At 40.3% G+C, this 20,101-nt stretch overlaps 1 protein-coding gene across 2 annotated transcripts in view; it reads left to right on the forward strand.

Moving 5' to 3' along the window:
• The window catches only part of adkb (adenosine kinase b), a 436,023-nt gene that overhangs the window by 132,115 nt on the left and 283,807 nt on the right, over positions 1-20,101 (forward strand). The window lies entirely within an intron of this gene.

The raw sequence follows: 20,101 nt of genomic DNA on the forward strand, positions 1-20,101 counted from the left end.
CATAGTGTTCAAACGAGCTACATTATGCTACCCTTTGGTTAGCTGGAGTCTGGTAACCAAGGAAGATTACAGACATGCAGGAAAAACAGCAGTAGGCTTGAAGGCACTGTAGACCTGTACAACTGTACATCATTCACCGTTTAAAAAAAGCATTTTTGCAAAACACAAATTTTCACGGCATATGTGATTTGCGTATACATCCTACTACTAGTAGTAGTTCAGTAACCGTTGGGTAGTTTGTACTGTAATAATAGACTGTAATTGCATACCAGCTATTGGATACAGGATGAGGCTTTGTAAATAAACTGCCAAAGAAGCTCATTTCAAGCTACTTGTAGCTTCAACCATGTTTGTTCCCTGCAGCTAGTGCAGACATATCTGATATATTGCAAAATCAAAACAAATATTTTAATTATTTACTTATTTGTATTTTAATCCATTGGTCTTTATTATATAGAGCAGGTAGGTCCCAGGTATGTAGACCTGGCTTTGATTACCAGTCACACAACCTGTCTGTGTCCTTGGACAAGACAGCCATTGTATCAGTCCACCCAATGGGTACTGGCATTACTTCAGACTGGTATTGGCTCTCAACTGCAATGACAATGATGGCACCAATGGGTCTTAGAGTGTGTGTGTGTATATATATATATATATATATATATATATATATATATATATATATATATATATATATATATATATATATATGTGTGTGTGTGTATATAAAATGTCTGTGTGTGTTAGACTTGTTTTATAACATTTTAACACCAGAAGGTGCAAATCAAATCGAACATTTGGCAACGTGCTTGTAAAAGTATTGAGGCCTCATTTAGCACAGCAACAGTTGTGCTTTTTTAATGTTGACTCTGGAATATTGTTTTCGAAACACATGTTTTGAAACACATTTTTAGTAATGTCTTCTTCTCTGTTTTTCTCTGGGTTGCACAGTGACTCCATATACCACTAAAATGCAAGAGTCTATACCCTTCCGGTTATAACACGATAACTCAAACAATACATGCTGTCATCTTCTATGTCTCCAACTTTAAACATAGGCTTGAACCAAGAACACACCCTATCAAATCTGATGAACTTTGATGCACCAGAAGAATTGAAACGTCTTTGTTGTGCCAAAGTAAAAATCCACAGGTGTGAGTGCCACCTGCTGGATGGGCAGTGGATGGAGGATTGATGATGGATTAGGAGCAGGTGCATTTGTCAGAGAGACGGATGATTTCAGCACAGAAATGACTTCATCTGTCAAAGTTTACTTTCTGTTTCACTCTAAAACTCATACAACACTGCGACATGATCACACAACCCTGCAGAAAGGAAGCAGACATTTCTTCTTTCTGGGTCTCTCACAAAATTTGTCTGGTTTTGAAGTTACATCTAGCTTTAAAATAAGTTTGTTTTTTTTGCTGTCTCTTGTATTTTGAAAGTGGAGGACTGGTGGTAAAGCAGATAGTGTCCACATGTTCCCATCTGTTTCCAGGTGGGTTCCAGATAGATATCCGGAAGCAAACTGCATCTGAAGCTGCTAAAAGGGGCAGCGCTGAAACTGGCAGTGACCTTGCCACTGGTGGCACCTTTTCACAGGATGGAATATTTGGCCACCAGCTTGCTGCACTACCGCGGTGAGCTTTAGGACAACAGGTCGGGTGCAGATCTCTGTGTTTGGTGCAAATCTGATGGCATCAGTTTGCAGCTCCCAGGACGGTGCAGACGGCCGGTTAAGCTGATGCCAGCTTGCCGGTGACCCGGTCAGGTTCACAATGATTTCTATCAGTGTCAAAATTTTGAACCGACCAGAATTTTGTTCCCAATTATCCTGTTGATCCTCACACTCCAGATGGTGGGCAACTCATTCCAGGATAACCAAGTGCTGTATGCTTGCAGATGGATTGCGGCAAGGTTGGTGATTATCCCACAAGTTTGCTATTTTGCAAGTTTTTCTTTCGGGAAGCCAGCCGCAACCTAACAGGACACATGTGGACCGATGGTTTGTCATTTTAATAATTCTGGAAAGATTTTGTGAGATATTTTGTAAAGGTTCTCACAAAGTGATGTCGACAGCAATGTGAAAAGTTTTCTGTGTGTGTTTTAAACTGCAGGGTTTTTTTGTGGCGTTCAGGTGGGACGTTGAAATCCACTGTAAAATATTAGCTGTTGAAATTACTGAGAAAATAGTTGGCAGACTGCCTCACTTTATTCAGTAAAACCTTTAACATTAAACTCACTTCAACAGAACATATTAGCATTATTTGTTTTGTTTTATTTCGGTGTTTATTTGGGGAAACGGAGGGAATTGGTTTCTTAACATTTTTGAAGTAAATACACCATGTTAGTATTTACATTCTAGCATAATGTTTTTGTCGCCACAACTCCAAACTTTGCGGTTTGCCTTGTCGATAGGCCGACAGTGCTGACATTTTGTATTATTCAAAATAAGCCCTTAAAATGACTGAAATTCCCTCAGCTGTAATGCTGTGAGGAAGAGTATCTAAACCAAGCGGCGACCTCTGGTGTTGAAAAATGAAGCCAATGCAGGAGTTCTAAATATTGCAGTTCCTTGGTTGCCTGCTTGAGTAAGTCACGCCACATAGAGGCCCATGTTAAAATCTACAGTTTTCCAGTAGGAATACATGTTAACAGCCTGGTCCAAAAAAAGGGCATGAGGGTTGGTCTTTCTAGCTAGTTTCTCCCTTCATGACAACTGGGGTGGTAACAGGGGAAAGAGATTTCATATAACTCATCCGTTTAAGCTATTTTAAGCCATAACGATATGAATATTTAGGGGGGGTGGTCACTTTGACTGACAAGTAGTGTCTCAATAGGTCCAGGGCACTACTATTAGAGGCTCCTTGCAGTAGCCGCCAGCTGCTGTGGACTTGAATTAGCAGGTATCGATAGCTTCATGATTAGCAGGTATGGATAGCTTTGTGACATTAGCTCCACAGATGTTGCCACAGTTATTGAGATAATGTACCGCTCGTATAAAGTCTGTAAAAATCTGCATTAATGAAACACTCAAACCAGAGTTTGTTAGCGTTAGCTTCTTTGGAGCAAATTCAGAATGAATTCACCTCACCAAGGTCACACTGCTGTTTCCCATGTGCCACTTTTACCCGTTTAAAGAGAGGCGGAGTGGGACACTGCCAAGATGGCGAGATTGGGAGCCAGCCATTTTTAACTTAAAAGCCGCTGTTCAGAAAACCTTTGGCTGACGTCATGAGAGGTTGTCTTGTTATGCCGTTTGACCTAAATGTAAGTGTAGCGAGTGCTGACATCACAGATTTGTTCTGTATCCTCCTGGTGTGGATTACCTGCAGACGTTTTGAATAGTTATTTTGTGTTTTGTGGAAAGTAAATGTGTCAGTCCAGAGGAGGAGTGGATTTAAGAGGGTCCAGGGGACTAGAAAGAGGAGGAAATTAGGTTGCAGTAAGAATGTGTGTGTTTATTTGTGGTAAATAGGTCTGAAGAACAGCCACCTGCACAGCAGACAGACGGCATTATTCCAGATGTACCTAAGCAGGTGCTGGAGTGGAGGAAGATGTATGAAGGAGTCAGCTTTTTCCTGCTGAAAGCTTTCTGGTCTTTTTGTTGCGTGAATTTGGACTTGAGTTGGGTTTGATTCAGACTTGTACATTCGTACATCAGTGTGTCTTTAAGTTATTGACTTCAGTTTATTTTCCCACAAGTTAAATATGTTTTAAACTGATGCATAGTGTTTTTTTTTGTTGTTGTTTTTTTTCTGACTCAGAGCTCTGAGTTAAAATCTGCTTTATGCAGTGCAGCGTAGACGTGGAAGATCGTACTGTTTAGTTCACATGCAAATATTATAATGTAGCCAATAAAAATTAACTGCAACATTCAGAATATATGATTAAAAACTATATGTGACTGTGTGTTTGTCTGCAGCAGTAACTGGTAGGATGTTCTTGTCGTTCAGAGGTGTTCTTTTTTAATTCGCGGTTTGTCATTCATAGAGTGCAGTGTTGCTAAACAACTTCTGATCAAACGTGTTGATGTTTAGGGCTGTTTTTATGAAAACTAACATTTAATAAAGCTCCATTGCTAATGACAATACGCCAAACCAGCATCTATACAGTGTTTGGCGAAACCCTAAAACATCAACATGTCATGAAATACTTTGTCTGAATGTTAGAGGTGTGTGTATGTGTTTTTTTTTTTTGTTTTTTTTTGGGGGGGGGGGGGGGGGGTCCGACTATCCACTTTAAGATGGCACTCATACAGGTCTACTATATACAATTATAGACTTTTGATTTCGTTGTACCCGCATAACCAATCAAAAGTCTATAATTGCTTTATTATATGGTAAACAAGAAAATTGTGAGTTTGTCAAACATACTAAAACTGAAAAATCAATCTCAAGCTTCAACTCTTTACTGTCATACTGCACCAACAGCATTCCATCGATCAACTGGCGATGCCAGTTAAGTCCGTGACGAAGTCATCAGGCTTGTTTTCTTATAAAGTTCGCCATTCGCCTGTCTAGCTTCCGCAAAAAATCGACTGAGTACTCCTTCAAGCATCCGTCTGTCATAAGTTTTTAAAGTTGGGCGCATGTCCCTTTTCAGTGACGTACTTGCGAAACAGGTTGGCTGCTGACTGTGTATTTTTGCGGGTGTTCTTTGCATCTTTTTCGTGTAAAATTCGTTTTAAGTCACCGTCGCTAACAGACGCAAACCTGTCTTCTGCCATCTTGTCAACAAACTGACAGCCAAAGTAGGCATTGTATCGCGTTATCTGATTGGTCATTATCGATAGAAAGTGTCGCTCAATTAGCTAGCGCTGTGCTGCACGCGAGGTGTACTCGTTTTGCACGTGCGGTCTACTCGGCTCCACCAGCGGTCAACTCGGCATGTGGTACAGCTTAGAAAGTGGCGAATGGGCCAATCAGAAGTTGGCAAAATCCCATACCATATAATAATGTCAGTTGTTAATCCTGACATTGGTTATAATTACAACACTTCAAATTGAGTTGGTTACATTTACCGTATACGCCAGTTGGAGTGCCCAGTGCGGTTTGCGCAATATTATGCCTCAAGAGGAGTCGGCCGCTGTGCTAGCATGGCCCATATTACATTGTATCGTAACGCCTATTTCAGTCAAATGTCTGATTTCATCACAAAAAAAAATCACAAATAACTCTCCCGTTTTTGTCCTTTTCTCATTCATTAAATTTGTTCCTTATCAGCTCACGTGATGTCAGCTGATGTCCATCAAGTCCATCGGAAAGTTGTATACATCCTCAAAACTTTGAGCAGACATCAGACAGAGAACTTTCCTGATGGTTGTTTTGGCCCATCCTTGTTCATAGCTTGTCAGTAGGCGTCCAGTTGACATTAAAGTGGTTTCTCACATCGTGAGCAGAGAAACCATCAGAGCAGAATTCCATCTTAACCTTCACAAAGCTAGCCATTGTCTTGAAACACGTCCTGTTTTCTTGCAGTCTTTCAAAATAAGAGCACATTTCAACATAAGCCTTGATTCCATTACCAGCGCACACTGATGTCATCACAGGTGAAAGGGAAGAGAAAAACATAATGAAAACTCATTCTTTTGTTGCTTTTTTCAATGTGTTGAGGTCATGAAATGAATTTAAGAGTGGGCATTTAATAAACTTTCATAAAAATAATTTAGTGTCGGGTGGGTGTTTAATCAACTTTCTTCAAAAAAGGTACTTTCCTAGTTCCAAATCAGAAATTTCAAGTTCCAACTTTCCATTGATTGTAGCATAAACTCCAAACATTGCGCTTTTTCAGTCATGTCATCTTTTAAGGTCTCACAAAGCTGATTCACTATAACTGACGGATTCTTCTACCAAAATACTTTACCTGCAGTAACATTAACTTTAATTTTGTGATATAAATAAAGGCACTTTATAGCTAGATTTTACCTCAAAATAAATTTTGTTAATTTTGTTCTGATCAAAATGGGCTCCACACATTCATTCATTCATTCATTTTCTAATCCCCCTTATTTCAATTAAGTGTTGTAGGGGAGCCGTAGGCTATCCCAGTTGTTCTTGGGCGAGAGGTGGGGCGCATCCTGGACAGACTGCCAGTCTGTCGCAGGGTTGAAGCAAAGTGAGAAGTAAGATGGCATGTTTTGAACTTGAAACGTAACCTTCAGGATTTGGGACTTCAGTGCCACAAACTTAAACTTTACAAATAATGGCTTCCTCCCACTTCTAGTTGATAATGTGGACATTTACTAAAATGCTGCAGTATAGTGTGGCGCCAAACTGTAGGCTTCATCCGTTAGTCATTCAACACAAGAATGTTCCAGTCAGTAATTGCTAATATCATATTTTCCATGATAACATATGCCTTTGTTTCCTCTCCGAACACCTTGTACTGTAAATTGCAGTGCCATACAAAAATTTTAAAGGAAAATTACTCTAATTGACTCCTACGTTCTGAGCGGGGTGCTGTCATTAAATGTGTTGTATACAGTACGTATGATTTGTATTTATGTTTTACAGCAATCTGATTAATTACAGTTTTTTGAAGCCTGATATTTTTCTTTTTCAGAAGAATAATCTGATCATTCTTGTCATGTCGACATTGGCAGCAAACCATTTGGCACCTCACCAAAGTGAAACATATTATTACAAAGTGGGTGTAACTCCTTATGTCAGTCACTGAGTGCTGGTTTGGCATTTCTGAATTCCTGTGGCTGGCAGCCTTCTTCTCTGACCGATTTCTAAAGAAGCCTGCCAGGGCTTTCCCATCATTAACCATTAGTTTAAAAAATATAAGATCCTGACACACACACACACTTCACTGTGGGCTTTCTTTCACCAAAACATTAAGTCTAGGCTTGCATCTCAGATGTACCTTCTGGCAAATTGTAGCTGAACTTTCAGGTCGTCTTTTTAATAAACTCCTCCTCTCTAACACTTCATCATGAAGCTGTATAACTGGGGATACAAATTGCAAAACATGCACTATGCACAATTTCTCCAATCACAGCCACAGAAGCCTATAACTTCTTTTGGGTTGTCTGGGTGTCTTGGTGGCTTTCATCACTCTTTTCCTTCTTGTACAGTCACTCACTTTTTGAGAACTGTCTACTCCACACAGATTTACCAGAGAGTGCCATACTGTTTGTATTTCTTCATAATTGATGTAAATAACGTCTAAGACATTTTCAGTGACTTGAAAATGTTCAAGTATCCATCCCCTACCACCTATAGGCGGCACCCTCAGTTATCCTTGAAAAATATAAAGCTAAATGGCAGAACTCATCCATACATTCATATACCATAAGATCGATGAGGCTTACCGAGGTCGCACAAAGATATTCAAAGGTCAAAATCCACATTTTGACTGTCACTGGTTTGGCCCCTTTAACCCCTACAATAAAAAGGGCCGTAATTTTCCGCCCAAAGGGATCTTTGGATAAAAATGTAATTTTTATCTCTTTGAACAATATATCTTCTCCTAAAAAACTTCAGTGGCCTACTGAAACATATCACCCCCTTCTATAAAGCATTCTACAGTTACAGACTATGGCTCTTAATACCGTAAGAAGCCTGGCCTGTGTACATCTGAAGGCATGTCTCTGTTCATTCATTTACTGCCGGTTATCGACTTCCCTATATCCTCCGCCAAGACTTCAAGTTCTTCCTATGGGATCTTGAGGTGTTCCCAAGCCAGCTGGGAAATACAGTCCCTCAAGCTTGTCCTGGGTCTTCCCTTGGGCCTCCTCCTAGTTGGATGTGCCTGGAAGACTACCAGGGGGATTCTCACCAGGTGCCTGAACCTGCCTGAACTCAACTGGCTTCTTTTAATGTGAAGAAGCAGCAGCTGTACTCGGTCTCTCCCAGATAGTCGAGCTTCTCACCCTGCCCCAAAGTGTAAGCCCAGATACTTGACGGAGTCTCATTTTCCCCGTTTGTATATGAAACCTTGTTCTTTCGGTTAGTACCCAAAGTTCATGACCATTCTTGAGGATATGAGTGTAACTCAACTGGTAAATCAGGAGCCTTGTCTTTTGACTCGGCTCATTCTACATCACAAGAGTCTGGTGCCGCATCTGCAGGTCTAAAGATACAGCCCCAATCCCTCTGTGTGTGTGCGTGCATGTGTGCACAAGTGCATTACAAGTGTAATTATGCAAATTACTGGCCAGTCTATAAGCTTTGCAAGTATTTGCAGGTATTGTGCTCATTTGCTATAATTCATCAATTACTTCCCAAATAAATCACATATGTTTAAAGGTCACATTGAAATCGTGTCATTCATAGTCATGTGAATGACCATAGCAACAGTGTGCACGGTTTGAGTTAATACTGACAACGGTAATCATCCAATGAAATGTATAAAACAATTGTAGACACGTTTCAAAAGAAATGCCACAGCAGTTTAGATTTCTGGCTGAAACACGCATCATTAAAAAAAATTAAAAATTACAAAATCGGCTCAGCCAATCCAGCCATGGGAACAGTTAAATCAGCTATTTTTAACAATTTGTGATTTGTGGCAGTGTCGACTGCTCAAAGGACTGTGAAAAATGCAACTTACCAGAACGTGCAGTATGTTTTAATTTTCAATTTCAATTTATATTCATTTATATAACGCCAAATCACAACAGAGTTGCCTCAGGGCGCTTCACACAAGTAAGGTCTAACCTTATTAACCCCCAGAGCAGCAGTGGTAAGGAAAAACTCCCTCTGAGGAAGAAACCTCAAGGAGACCAGACTCAAAGGGGTGACCCTCTGCTTGGGCCATGCTACAGGCATAAATTACAAAACAATTCACAAAACGAATATACTGGAAATGCTGTTGGTGCACAGGACAGGAGGGTCTCCAGCACAACTACCATACCCATCTGTGGATGGAGCTGCACCTTAAATAGAGAAAAAAACAGAATCAGGCATCAGAAACACAAGAAATACCGTATAATTTGTCAGCATTAAACAAGAAAAACAGAGAAATACTAAGGTGATCGCCGGCCACTAACCCTAAGCTTCACTAAAAGACCCAGAATGTAGGTAAAGTTGAGGCTGCGGCACACTCCATTTCCTAATAAAATGAATTAAAAGAGTGAAAAAGGCAGAACTATACCACTATACTATGCCAGTATACTAGCCATATGAATGGGAAAATAAGTGCGTCTTAAGTCTGGACTTGAAAGTTTCCACAGAATCTGACTGTTTTATTGACGCAGGGAGATCATTCCACAGAACAGGGGCACGATAAAAGAAAGCTCTATGACCCACAGACTTCTTATTCACCCGAGGGACACAAAGTAGTCCTGCACCATGAGAATGCTAAGCCCAGGCCGGTACATAAGGTTTAATTAGGTCAGCTAGGTAGGGAGGTGCCAGTCCATGAACAGTTTTATCGGCTAGTCGCAGAACCTTAAAATCTGATTAAACTGGGACAGGAAGCCAGTGAAGAGATGCCAAAATGGGTGTAATGTGGTCAAACTTTCTGCTTCGTGTCAAAAGTCTGGCAGCAGCATGTTGAACCAATTGGAGACCACTAATGCTGGACTGCAGTAAACCATAAAATAGAACATTGTAGTCCAGTCTAGAAGAGATGGATCAGGGTCTCAGCATCAGCCATAGACAGGATGGGACGAATCTTCGCTATATTTCGCAGGTGGAAGAAAGCGGTCCTCATAATATTTCTAATTTGGAGGTCAAAGGACCATGTAGGATCAAAAATTACCCCAAGGTTCCTCACTTTCAGTGTGATGTATAGGGATGGGTATCGAGAACTGGTTCCTTTCGGGTATCGTTAAGAAATGATTCGATCCACCGACATCAATAAGCTTTTTGCTTAACGATTCCCTTATCGGTCCTTCAGAGTGGCTGCTGTTTTGGGGGGTGTTTGTCAGGAAAATGATCATTTCTCTACATTGTTTACAGACCTGCAGCGGATCTGTAATCAACTTTTTTGCAGCGCGGCTTTGCTTTGGACCTTGAACCAATCGAAGCAGTGATTCGCAGATCGAAGCAGTGCTTCGATCTACGATTCGTGGATTCATTGTTTGATTTCGCTTTATCCTAATTTTTCCCCAGCTAAAACCCTGAAGAGCATATATCTGCAAGTAATATTTAATATTTTTATGATAAACCAACCTGTTATGGTCTTCTGAAACAGTTGATGTATTTTATAACTTAAAAACGGTACCGATGCTAACGCGTTAGCATGTCTATGGCGTTTTCAATGTTAAAGTTAGCATTAAGCTGTTCGCATCAGCTCGTTTGTGTTGATTTGTTTTCTGTATAATTAATGGCCCAGCTTTCGTTGTCATAAAACAGTCAAATTGTAGTTTTTTAAAATTATTTTTATTCATATATTAATAATAGTCTACATAATACACAATAGTCAATAATAATAGACTAATAATGTTACAATACAATTTTAGAGAGAGACAAAAAGAACCTAATGAAACAAAACACAACAGAAAAGATAAAACCATCTAACAATGAAAATAAATAAATACATATAGAAATAAACAACTGTTTCCTGTGAACACCTAGTGACTCTTACACCTCCACTTTATCCCTGTTTTAAGTTTAATGACAATTTGTTTGTCAAACCATATTTTCAGTTTCTTAATTTTTTCAGTGATTTTCTCCAGAACTATCTGCCAAGCTAGAAAACTGCTGCATCCTAGTAAGCAGAATACTACTGGAATGAATTTGACTAAGGAAAGTTTTTTTTTTTTTTTTTTTCTCACTAAAATGGATGCTGCACTCACTGCAGTTTGTCTGGAATAGTCCCAGATTGCATTTCAGAGCTTCTAGAATTCAAACATTTCCGTGTGGGTGGTATTGGGGGTAATTTTGGGTTTCATCTTTTTTTGTTTTTCACCACTTTCATCCCTGAATATGTCAATTGTGAGTCACTCCTCCGTTCTGTTCACACACCTCCAAACGCTGCGCGGCTCTCTGTCAAGTCAAGTTAGAATGATAGAGTCCAGTCGGAATTAATAAATTTAAAGCAAAACGCCGTTTAAATCAAATGACATCTCTTTCCAAACATTGTAATACAAACAAATTGCAATCAATCAAAATGTTTTTTCCTCCCAAAATGAGACATCCTGCGCTGATGTGCAGCAGCCAGCTGAGCTCAGCTCAGAGGTGTGGAGAGACATTCATGCCAAAATGTCTGAAAGGAAATGCTTTTGACAAAACTACAGATCTTATTTATTTTTATTTATGTCCAGAGATCAAGGATCTAGTGACCAATTTAAAATGTTGTTGACATGGAAAACCTGTAAACCCTACTTTTATTACACAGAAAATTCACAAGGGGTATCGATAAGGGAATCGATAAGGAATCGGATCGATAAGCGGAATCAATAATGGCATCGATATCAATAAAATCTTATCAATGCCCATCCCTAGTGATGTATGAGCCTAGGCTAAGCGTTAACTGGTCAAATTGATGCCGATGTCTCACTGGACCAAGAACCATCTTATGAGTCAATGAAACTGGTTAAACTTTTCTGGATGTAGAACGAAACGTCTTCAAGAAAATAAACAAGTCACGCTGACTTGATTCAACCTATTTGGGTCTTGATTAAAAAAAAGATGCTCAATCAGAGAATGGATCTGTGCAGCAAAAGTTAATCCATTATTATCTAATCAGTTTACATTTTCATTTTTCTCGGAATTTGATCTACAGCAAATGCTGAAGGTGTGAGGAGGGCTATACCTGATAACGTCCTTCACCAGCCTCAGCTTACAATTGTTTACAATGACATTGTTGGGAGTCAAACCTCTGAGGGCTTTACTCACTTGAAGAATCCTTTGTGTGCAAACATTTGCATAAAAAATTGCAAACATGGTAAAGATAGTAATAAGATGGTAATTGTTAGCAGGGGTGGTCGCCAATTGGTTAGTGCTCTTGGTGTTAGTGCAGAAGGTTCCCAATTCAAACCCTACCACTGTCACTTTCCTCCATGTAATGTGAAGTTGCATCAGGTAGGACAGCCAGCGTAAAACTTGACAAATCAACATGCAGATCCACCTTAGATCTGCAGTGGAGACCCCCAAGGGAACAGCCGAAGAGACTTACTAATAAGATGGTAATTGTTATGTATGCGCCAAAAATCTGATGTACAGTATGCTCATAACTGTGTAGTACAACCCCAATTCCAGGTTGGGATGTTGTGTGAAATGTAAATAAAAACAGAATACAATGATTTGCAAATCCTCTTCAACCTATATTCAATTGAATACACCACAAAGACAAGATATTTAATGTTCAAACTGATAAACTTTATTGTTTTTGTGCAAATATTTGCTCATTTTGAAATGGGTGTCTGAAACACGTTTCAAAAAAGCTGGGACAGGGGCAACTAAGATTGGGGAAGTTGATGAATGTTCAAAGAACACCTGTTTGGAGCATTCCACAGGTGAACAGGTTAATTGGAAACAGGTGAGTGTCATGATTGGGTATAAAAGGAGCAAAGATGGGCACATCCTCAGCGCTAATCATCAATGCAGTGCTGAGGATGTGCTAATCGAAGTACCAGAGACAAAACACTTTTTAAAAACTTTTGTTGTAGATGAAGACATAACGGTCATGGAAATAGTTGTGTTGCGTTAACCACTGGATCATTGCGCTGCAGGCCTGTTCAAGCCTTAATGATCCGTAACTCAACACAGCCACAGATTTCTTAAATGTAAAACTGTAAAAATCTTTGACTCGTGAAGTTTTTAATACAGATTTTAAGTTTGAAGGAACAGATTTGAAAATGTAAATATTGCAGGTTAAACTCTTGCTGTAATTTGATAAAAATGTTTACTTTTCATTTACTGTGTATACGCTCTAAGCATCAGAGGAAGACTGCACCCAATTTTATTGTACTTGTACAGTGACAATAAAGCTGACTTATTTGTCTTATAATTATTAAAGAGGTCATATTGTGCAAGACCAGTTTTAATCTCCCTTTTTATATTTTCACATTTGTGGTTTAATGTTAAACATTTCCAAAGTACCACAATTGTCTTAGTGTGTTCAGACGTTCTCCGACTAAAAACATCAGTTAGGCCTGACACAGCTTGTTTTAGACCTTTGTGACAGTACTTTATTTTACCTTACATTATAATACCCCCCCCCCCCCCACACACACACAATGCTGAGAATGCAGAATACTCTTTTATATAACACTTCAATAAATCCTTGTCATTTGATTGGTGGTTTATATGGCATTATATGGATCATTTGTCCCATTTGCCATTGTGTTCAGTTGACCATGCAAATTTGGTTCCATATGTTTTGTACCATTGCATGGTGCCACCACCACGCGCGCTCACATTAGCGGTGATGCCGCTCATCTTAAAACAAACATGGAATTTCTTTTATTAACGGTGCTCAATCTTGTAACACAAAAAACAAATCAAGTACGCCATAAACAGTCTTGAGGCATTTGCAGTATTTGCTGGAACGTCTCCACCTGAAGTACAAGCGCAGTCGGATTAAGAGTGATTTTTTTTTTGCTGGACTGAGGATAAGCGGACGGCATTCTGTACACAATAAAGTCAATGCACGGCATCAGGTACGGACTACATCGTCAGTATTGTTAGGCATTATATAAAGCAAATAATGAATGCTTTTTTTCATTCATGCAATGGAAAGAATATTCCATCTTTAACCTCATGAAATATTCTTACCATTGCACTCATAAATATTCATTATTTGTGTACTTTGTCTCTCAGTTCACAATACATGCATGTTCTTAATATATTAAGTTCATAATATATGATTACAAATATTGTTTATATACGCGACAGGACATGCTGCTCCTCCGAAAACTGGGGGGGGGGGGGGGCATTAATACCATGCTCTAATACTGTTGCAGTTCAAAAAAGTGAAAAGCATGGTGATAATTTCAGTCATAGATTTGGGGTATATAGTTTCTCCTAAATTTTACTTTATAATACAAGTACTAGCAGGATTTGTTGTCCTTCAGCCTGTGTTGTCTTTCTGCAGAGATTCCAGAATGTGAAATGCACTGAACTTGTGCATGTTGGTTTTTATTTCATGGGTGTGAGAGACACCCCCCCCCCCCCCCCCACACCTCTGTTACGGTACCTCGTGCCGTGATGTTGTATTGTTGACCTTGGTTCTTTTCTACAAGCAGCTCTGTAGTGCCGGCTGAATACTTGTTGAATGTGCTCAGCCAAAGCCAACAAGGACAGCGAAGTGCAGGTGCTCCACTCAGACTGGTTTGTTTTAGCTTAAAAAATAATAATAATAATAATAATAAAAAAAATAGTGGTCTTCACTTACAATGTTTTGTTTCTGCAAAGCAAGAACAGCTTGTGCTCCACGTTGAGCTTTTCATTTCAGCAGAGTTAAATTGTCTGTTTACTTTCAGCGAAACAGATGTAAGAATTAAATTGTGATTGTCTTATTTGTGTATTTTCAGGTCATGACCTCCTCTGACAGTAATACACGGCCACTGCATGAGGTATTGAATGTGGGCTGGGAGGTGGGTGAATCAGCCTTGGCCCACACTCTGATTTTAAAGACCATTATGAGGCTGAGATTTCAAGGAGAAAATAGACTGAGATTGAGCCGAGTTTTTGGCAGAAGAAAAGGCTGGCTGGCACACAGAACAATATCTATATAGAAATCACATTTTTCACTCCAGATAGATTTAACTAGAGTGTATTGTCCCCCTGTTTTGGCTCAGAATGTCAGCTGTCTAGAAATTTGAAAGGCGCAGGATTTCAGCGTATTGACGTTACTGGCATGCGCGGTGTTATATCTGGCAAGGAGGACGGACTTTGAGGGTGTTTTGAATTACTGTTTATGTAGCATCTGCTGCAGACCTTTTAATTTTCTGTCTAACCTGCAAACTTTTAAATAACTCATGAATATTTACAACTGCGGGCAGTGGAGACAGATGCAAGGTGTTTTTTTGTTTGTTTGTTTGTTTTGGTTAGGTAGCGTTTAAAAAAAAAAAAAATTGATACCAGTACCCGATACTTTTTCGATACCAATATTTTTGTCACATATTTTAACAAAAAAAAAACCTTCACTCCTCATTACAATGCAAACCTTTATTTTATTTTTCATTTCCGTGGCACGTTGTAAGCAGTTTTATAATGTTTCATGGTTTAAGGATTTATGGCTTAGGGATCAAAATTGGGTATCAATTGACAAGGAATTTTTCGATCCCCAAATCATGACATAAAAATAGTGGAATTCTGTAATCAGATGGTTAGCACTGTTGCTTCCGAGCAAGAAGGTTGTAGGATTGCTTCCCACCTGGTCCTTTCTGTGTGGAGTTCTCATATTAGGGGAGTGATAGCCAAGTGGTTGTGCCCTAGTTCAAGACCCTGCCCATTCTCAATGTAGTGTAGTTGTGTCATGAAAGGCAGCTGGTGTAAAAATTGTGCCAACACCACATGCAGATCCACCTCTGATCTGCTGTGGTGACCCCGAGTGAAACAAGGGAGAAGCCAAAGGGACTTACTCATTTACAGTGCATCCGGAAAGTATTCAGTGCTTCACCTTTTCCCCATTTTATGTTAAAGCCTTATACCAAGGAGTAAATTCATTTTTCCCCTCGAAATTCTACTCACAACACCCCATAATGACAACATGGATTTTTTTTTTTAATTTTTACAATTTAAAAAAAAAAAACCCTAAGTATTCACACCCTTTGTTCAATACTTTGCTGACGTACAGTTGAGCTCCAAAGTTTACATACCCTGTCGGAATTTTTGTTTTTTGGCCATTTTTTAGAGAATATGAATAACACAAAAACTTTTTTTTTCCCCACTCACGGTTAGTGGTTGGGTGAAGCCATTTATTGTCAAACAACCAGGAGTAGACATATCTCAAAAACTGAGTGACTGTGCAAGAAGTAGAAGAGTGAGGAAAGCCACCAAGACACCCAGACAACCCAGAAGACGTTATAGGCTTATGTGGCTGTGATTGAAGAAATTATGCATAGTGCAAGCTTCGCATTTTGTGTCACCAGTTATCCATCTTCATGATGAAGTGGTATAGAGGAGGGTTTTCTTAAAAAGAAGACCTGAAAGTTTAGCTACAAATTGCCAGAAGGTACACCTGAGATGCAAGCCTGGATTTGATCTGTTTTGGTGAAAGAAAATCCTTCTCTGCTTTACTCCACTATGAAGCTAAGAGTAGTGATGTCTGGGTTGTCTGGGTGTCTTGGTGGCTTTCCTCACTCTTGTCCTTCTTGCACAGTCACTGTTTTTGAGAACTGTCTACTACATGCAGATTTGCCATAAAGTGCCATATTGTTTGTATTTCTTTGTAATTAATGTAAATAAAGTCCAAAACATATTTAGTGGCAGCTTTTCCATCAGAGAGCCTCGTCCACAAACTACCACAAAAGACTCCAAGCTGTCGTTGATGTTAAAGGGGCAATACACAGTATTATGAACAGGGGTATGTAAACTTTTGATCAGGGTCATTTGGGTAGTTTGTGTTGTCATTATGATTTAAAAAGAGGAAACCTGGTTGTTTGACAATAAATGGCTTCACCCAGCCACTAACCATGACTGAGAAAAATGTTTTTGTGTTGTCATTCATAGTCTCTGAAAAATGGCCAAAAAACAAAAATTCCGAAAGGGTATGTAAACGTTTGAGCTCAACTGTACCTTTGGCAGCAATTACAGCCTCATGTCTTCTTGAATATGATGCTACAAGCTTGTGCACCTATCTTTGGGCAGTTTTGCCCATTCCTCTTTGCAGCACCTCTCAAGCTCTATCAGGTTAGTTGGAGAGTGTCGGTGCACAGACATTTTCAGATCTCTCCAGACATGTTCAATGAGATTCAGGTCTGGGCTCTGGCTGGGCCACTCAAGGATATTCACAGAGTTGTTCTGAAGTCACTCCTTTGATATCTTGGCTGTGTGCTTAGGGTCATTGTTCTGCTGAAAGATGAACCATCGCGCCAGTCTGAGGATAAGAGCACTCTGGAGCAGGTTGTCATACAGGATGTCTCTGTGCATTGCTGCATTCATCTTTCCCTCAATCCTGACTAGTCTCTCAGTTCCTGCTGCTGAGAAACATCCTCACAGCATGATCCTGCCACCACCATGCTTCACTGTAGGGATGGTGTCTGGTTTCTTCCAAACATCACATCTGGTATGCACACCAAAGGGTTTGATCTTTGTCTCATCAGACCAGAGAATTTTGCTTCTCATGGTCTGAGAGTCCTTCAGGTGTCTTTTGGCAAGCTCCAGGTGGGCTGCCATATGTCTTTTACTATGGAGTGGCTTCCTTCTGGCCACTCTACCATACAGGCCTGATTGATGGGCTGCTGCAGAGATGGTTGTCCTTCTGGAAGGTTCTCCTCACTCCACAGAGGAATGTTGGAGCTCTGACAGAGTGACCATCAGGGTCTTGGTCACCTCCCTTTCGGATTATTCAGACGGCTTTCGGTGACGATGCTATGGGCATCACACAGATTATGGAGTGGTACAACCAGTTTAAAGACGGCCACACAACGGTGGAGAGCGAGCCACGCTCCGGTCAGCTATCAACATGCTGAAATGACCGGATCATTTCCAAAGTGAACGCTGTGGTGATGCGGGACCGTCGTGTGACTATCCGAGAAATTGCGGAAGAGGTGGACATCAGCACTTTTTCGACACATTCCACTGTGACAGAAGATTTTGCCATGAAAAAAGTTGCAGTGAAATTCATGCCGATGGCTTGGGCACGAAGCTGATGGCGGAGCAAAAGCGCCACCGTGTTGAATTCTCACAGGACATGTTGTGACATGCCCATCTCGTCCACCATTCAGAAGATTCAGACGGCTTTCAGTGGCTTTTCAGTCCTGTGACTATCTGAGAAATTGTGGACGAGCTGGGCATGTCACAACATGTCCTGTGAGAATTCAACACGGTGGCGCTTTTGCTCCGCCATCAGCTTCGTGCCGAAGCCATTGGCATGAATTTCACTGCAACTCTTTTCATGGCAAAATCTTCTGTCACAGTGGAATGTGCCGAAAAAGTGCTGATGTTCACCTCTTTCGCAATTTTTCTGATTGTCACACAATGGTCCCACATCACCACAGCGTTCACTTTGGAAATGATCCGGTCGTTTCAGCATGTTGATGGGCGACTGGAGCGTGACTCGCTCTCCACCTTTGTGCTGATGTGTTTAAACCAGTTATACTGCTCCTTAATCTGTGTGATGCCCATAGGATCGTCACCGAAAGCTGTCTGAATAATCCGAATGGTTTCCACCTGGCTGTGGCCCTGTTTCTGGCAAAATTAGATGCAGTCGCGCTGCTCCAGTCGTTCGCCATTTTCCTTGCAAAGAAAAAACGATGAGAGACTACACCCATCCTCACACAAAGGCTGCTTACAAGCAAATGACGCAATCGACAGGCGTGAAAAAATTCACGCATGGGCACGAAGGTTCAAGGTTGGCTCATGCAAGCACACGTGATTCAAATCCATCAGGTTTTTGAAAAAATAAAAAGGTTGGATACTTTTCTAACAGACCTCGTATTTTTAATAAATTTGTAACATAGTAACAGGATAACAGATGGACTGACAGAATAATTGAATGGACACAACATGAGTGGAAACAGCAACGGACGACCACGGACAAGATGGCAAGACATCACCCGACAGCTGGGCCATGCATAGCTGAATCTGGCTAGAGATAGAGTGCTGGAAGAGTCCAGGGAGGGGTGACACTAGCCCTGGACAATGATGATGATGAATAAATTTGCAAAAACCTAAAAAAAAAAAAAAACTTTTTTTCACATTGTCATTATGGGGTATTGTGTGTATAATTTCGAGGAAAATAAATTAATCAATTTTAGATTAGGGCAGCACGGTGGCTTAGTGGTTAGCACTGTTGCCTCACAGCACAGAGATCATGGGTTCAATTCCCGCCTGTGGCCTTTGTGTGGAGTTTGCATGTTCTCCCCGTGTTTGCGTGGGTTTCTTCCGGGTGCTCAGGTTTCCTCCCACATCCAAAGACATGCGGGTTAGGTGGATTGGATTCTTTAAATTGTCCGTGTGGGTCTGACTGTGTTTGTCTGTTTGTGACCCTGTGACAGACTGGCGTCCTGTGTACCCCACCATACACTCTGAGTGCTGGGATGGGCTCCAGTCCCCCGTGACCCTTAATTGGACTAAGTGGTTGAAGATGAGTGAGTGAGTGAATTTTGGATTAATGGTGTAAAACAATATGTGGAAGAAGTGAAGTGCTGTGAATACTTTCTGGATGCACTGTATATGGATATTTACAGCCACATAAGCCTATAACTCCTTCAGAGTTGTCATGGGTGTCTTGGTGGCTTTCCTCCCTCGTCTCCTTCTTGCTTAGTCACTCAGTTGTTGAGAACTGCCTCATCCAGGCAGATTTACCACACAGCACAATACTGTTCATATTTCTTAATGATTGATGTAAATGAAGTTGAAGACAAATTCATTGCTTTTTTTAAATGTTCATGTATTCATCCCCTGACTCGTCTAAACAATACTGACGGTAAAAGTGATGATTTGACCCTTAATTTGCTATTATATGAGAAACATTTGTCTGTTTGTTGCCCTAGTCCTCCCAAATTCTTTGCCTGTTTTGCACTAAAACCTGATATGTTGATGACAGATGACCCCCTTATGACACTTGGATATTTGCTGCACTTAGCACTTATATTTAAGTGGCTTCTGTAATTTCCAAAGGGATATAAAACTTGCCAAAAGTCAGTCATTGGTGCCAAGATTGTGTCAATTTGTTGATTATTCCTCACAAGTCGTTTTGGATTTTTATATATATATATATATATATATATATATATATATATATATATATATATATATATATATGAGGGCTGTCAATAAAGTTACGGTCCTTTTTATTTTTTTCAAAAACTATATGGATTTCATTCATATGTTTTTACGTCAGACATGCTTGAACCCTCGTGCGCATGCGTGAGTTTTCCCACGCCTGTCGGTGACGTCATTCGCCTGTGAGCATGCCTTGTGGGAGGAGTCGTCCAGCCCCTCGTCGGAATTCCTTTGTCTGAGAAGTTGCTGAGAGACTGGCGCATTGTTTGATCTAAATTTTTTCTAAACCTGTGAGACACATCGAAGTG

Source organism: Thalassophryne amazonica, chromosome 18 (assembly GCF_902500255.1).
Source record: "Thalassophryne amazonica chromosome 18, fThaAma1.1, whole genome shotgun sequence".
NCBI classification, from domain to species: domain Eukaryota; kingdom Metazoa; phylum Chordata; class Actinopteri; order Batrachoidiformes; family Batrachoididae; genus Thalassophryne; species Thalassophryne amazonica.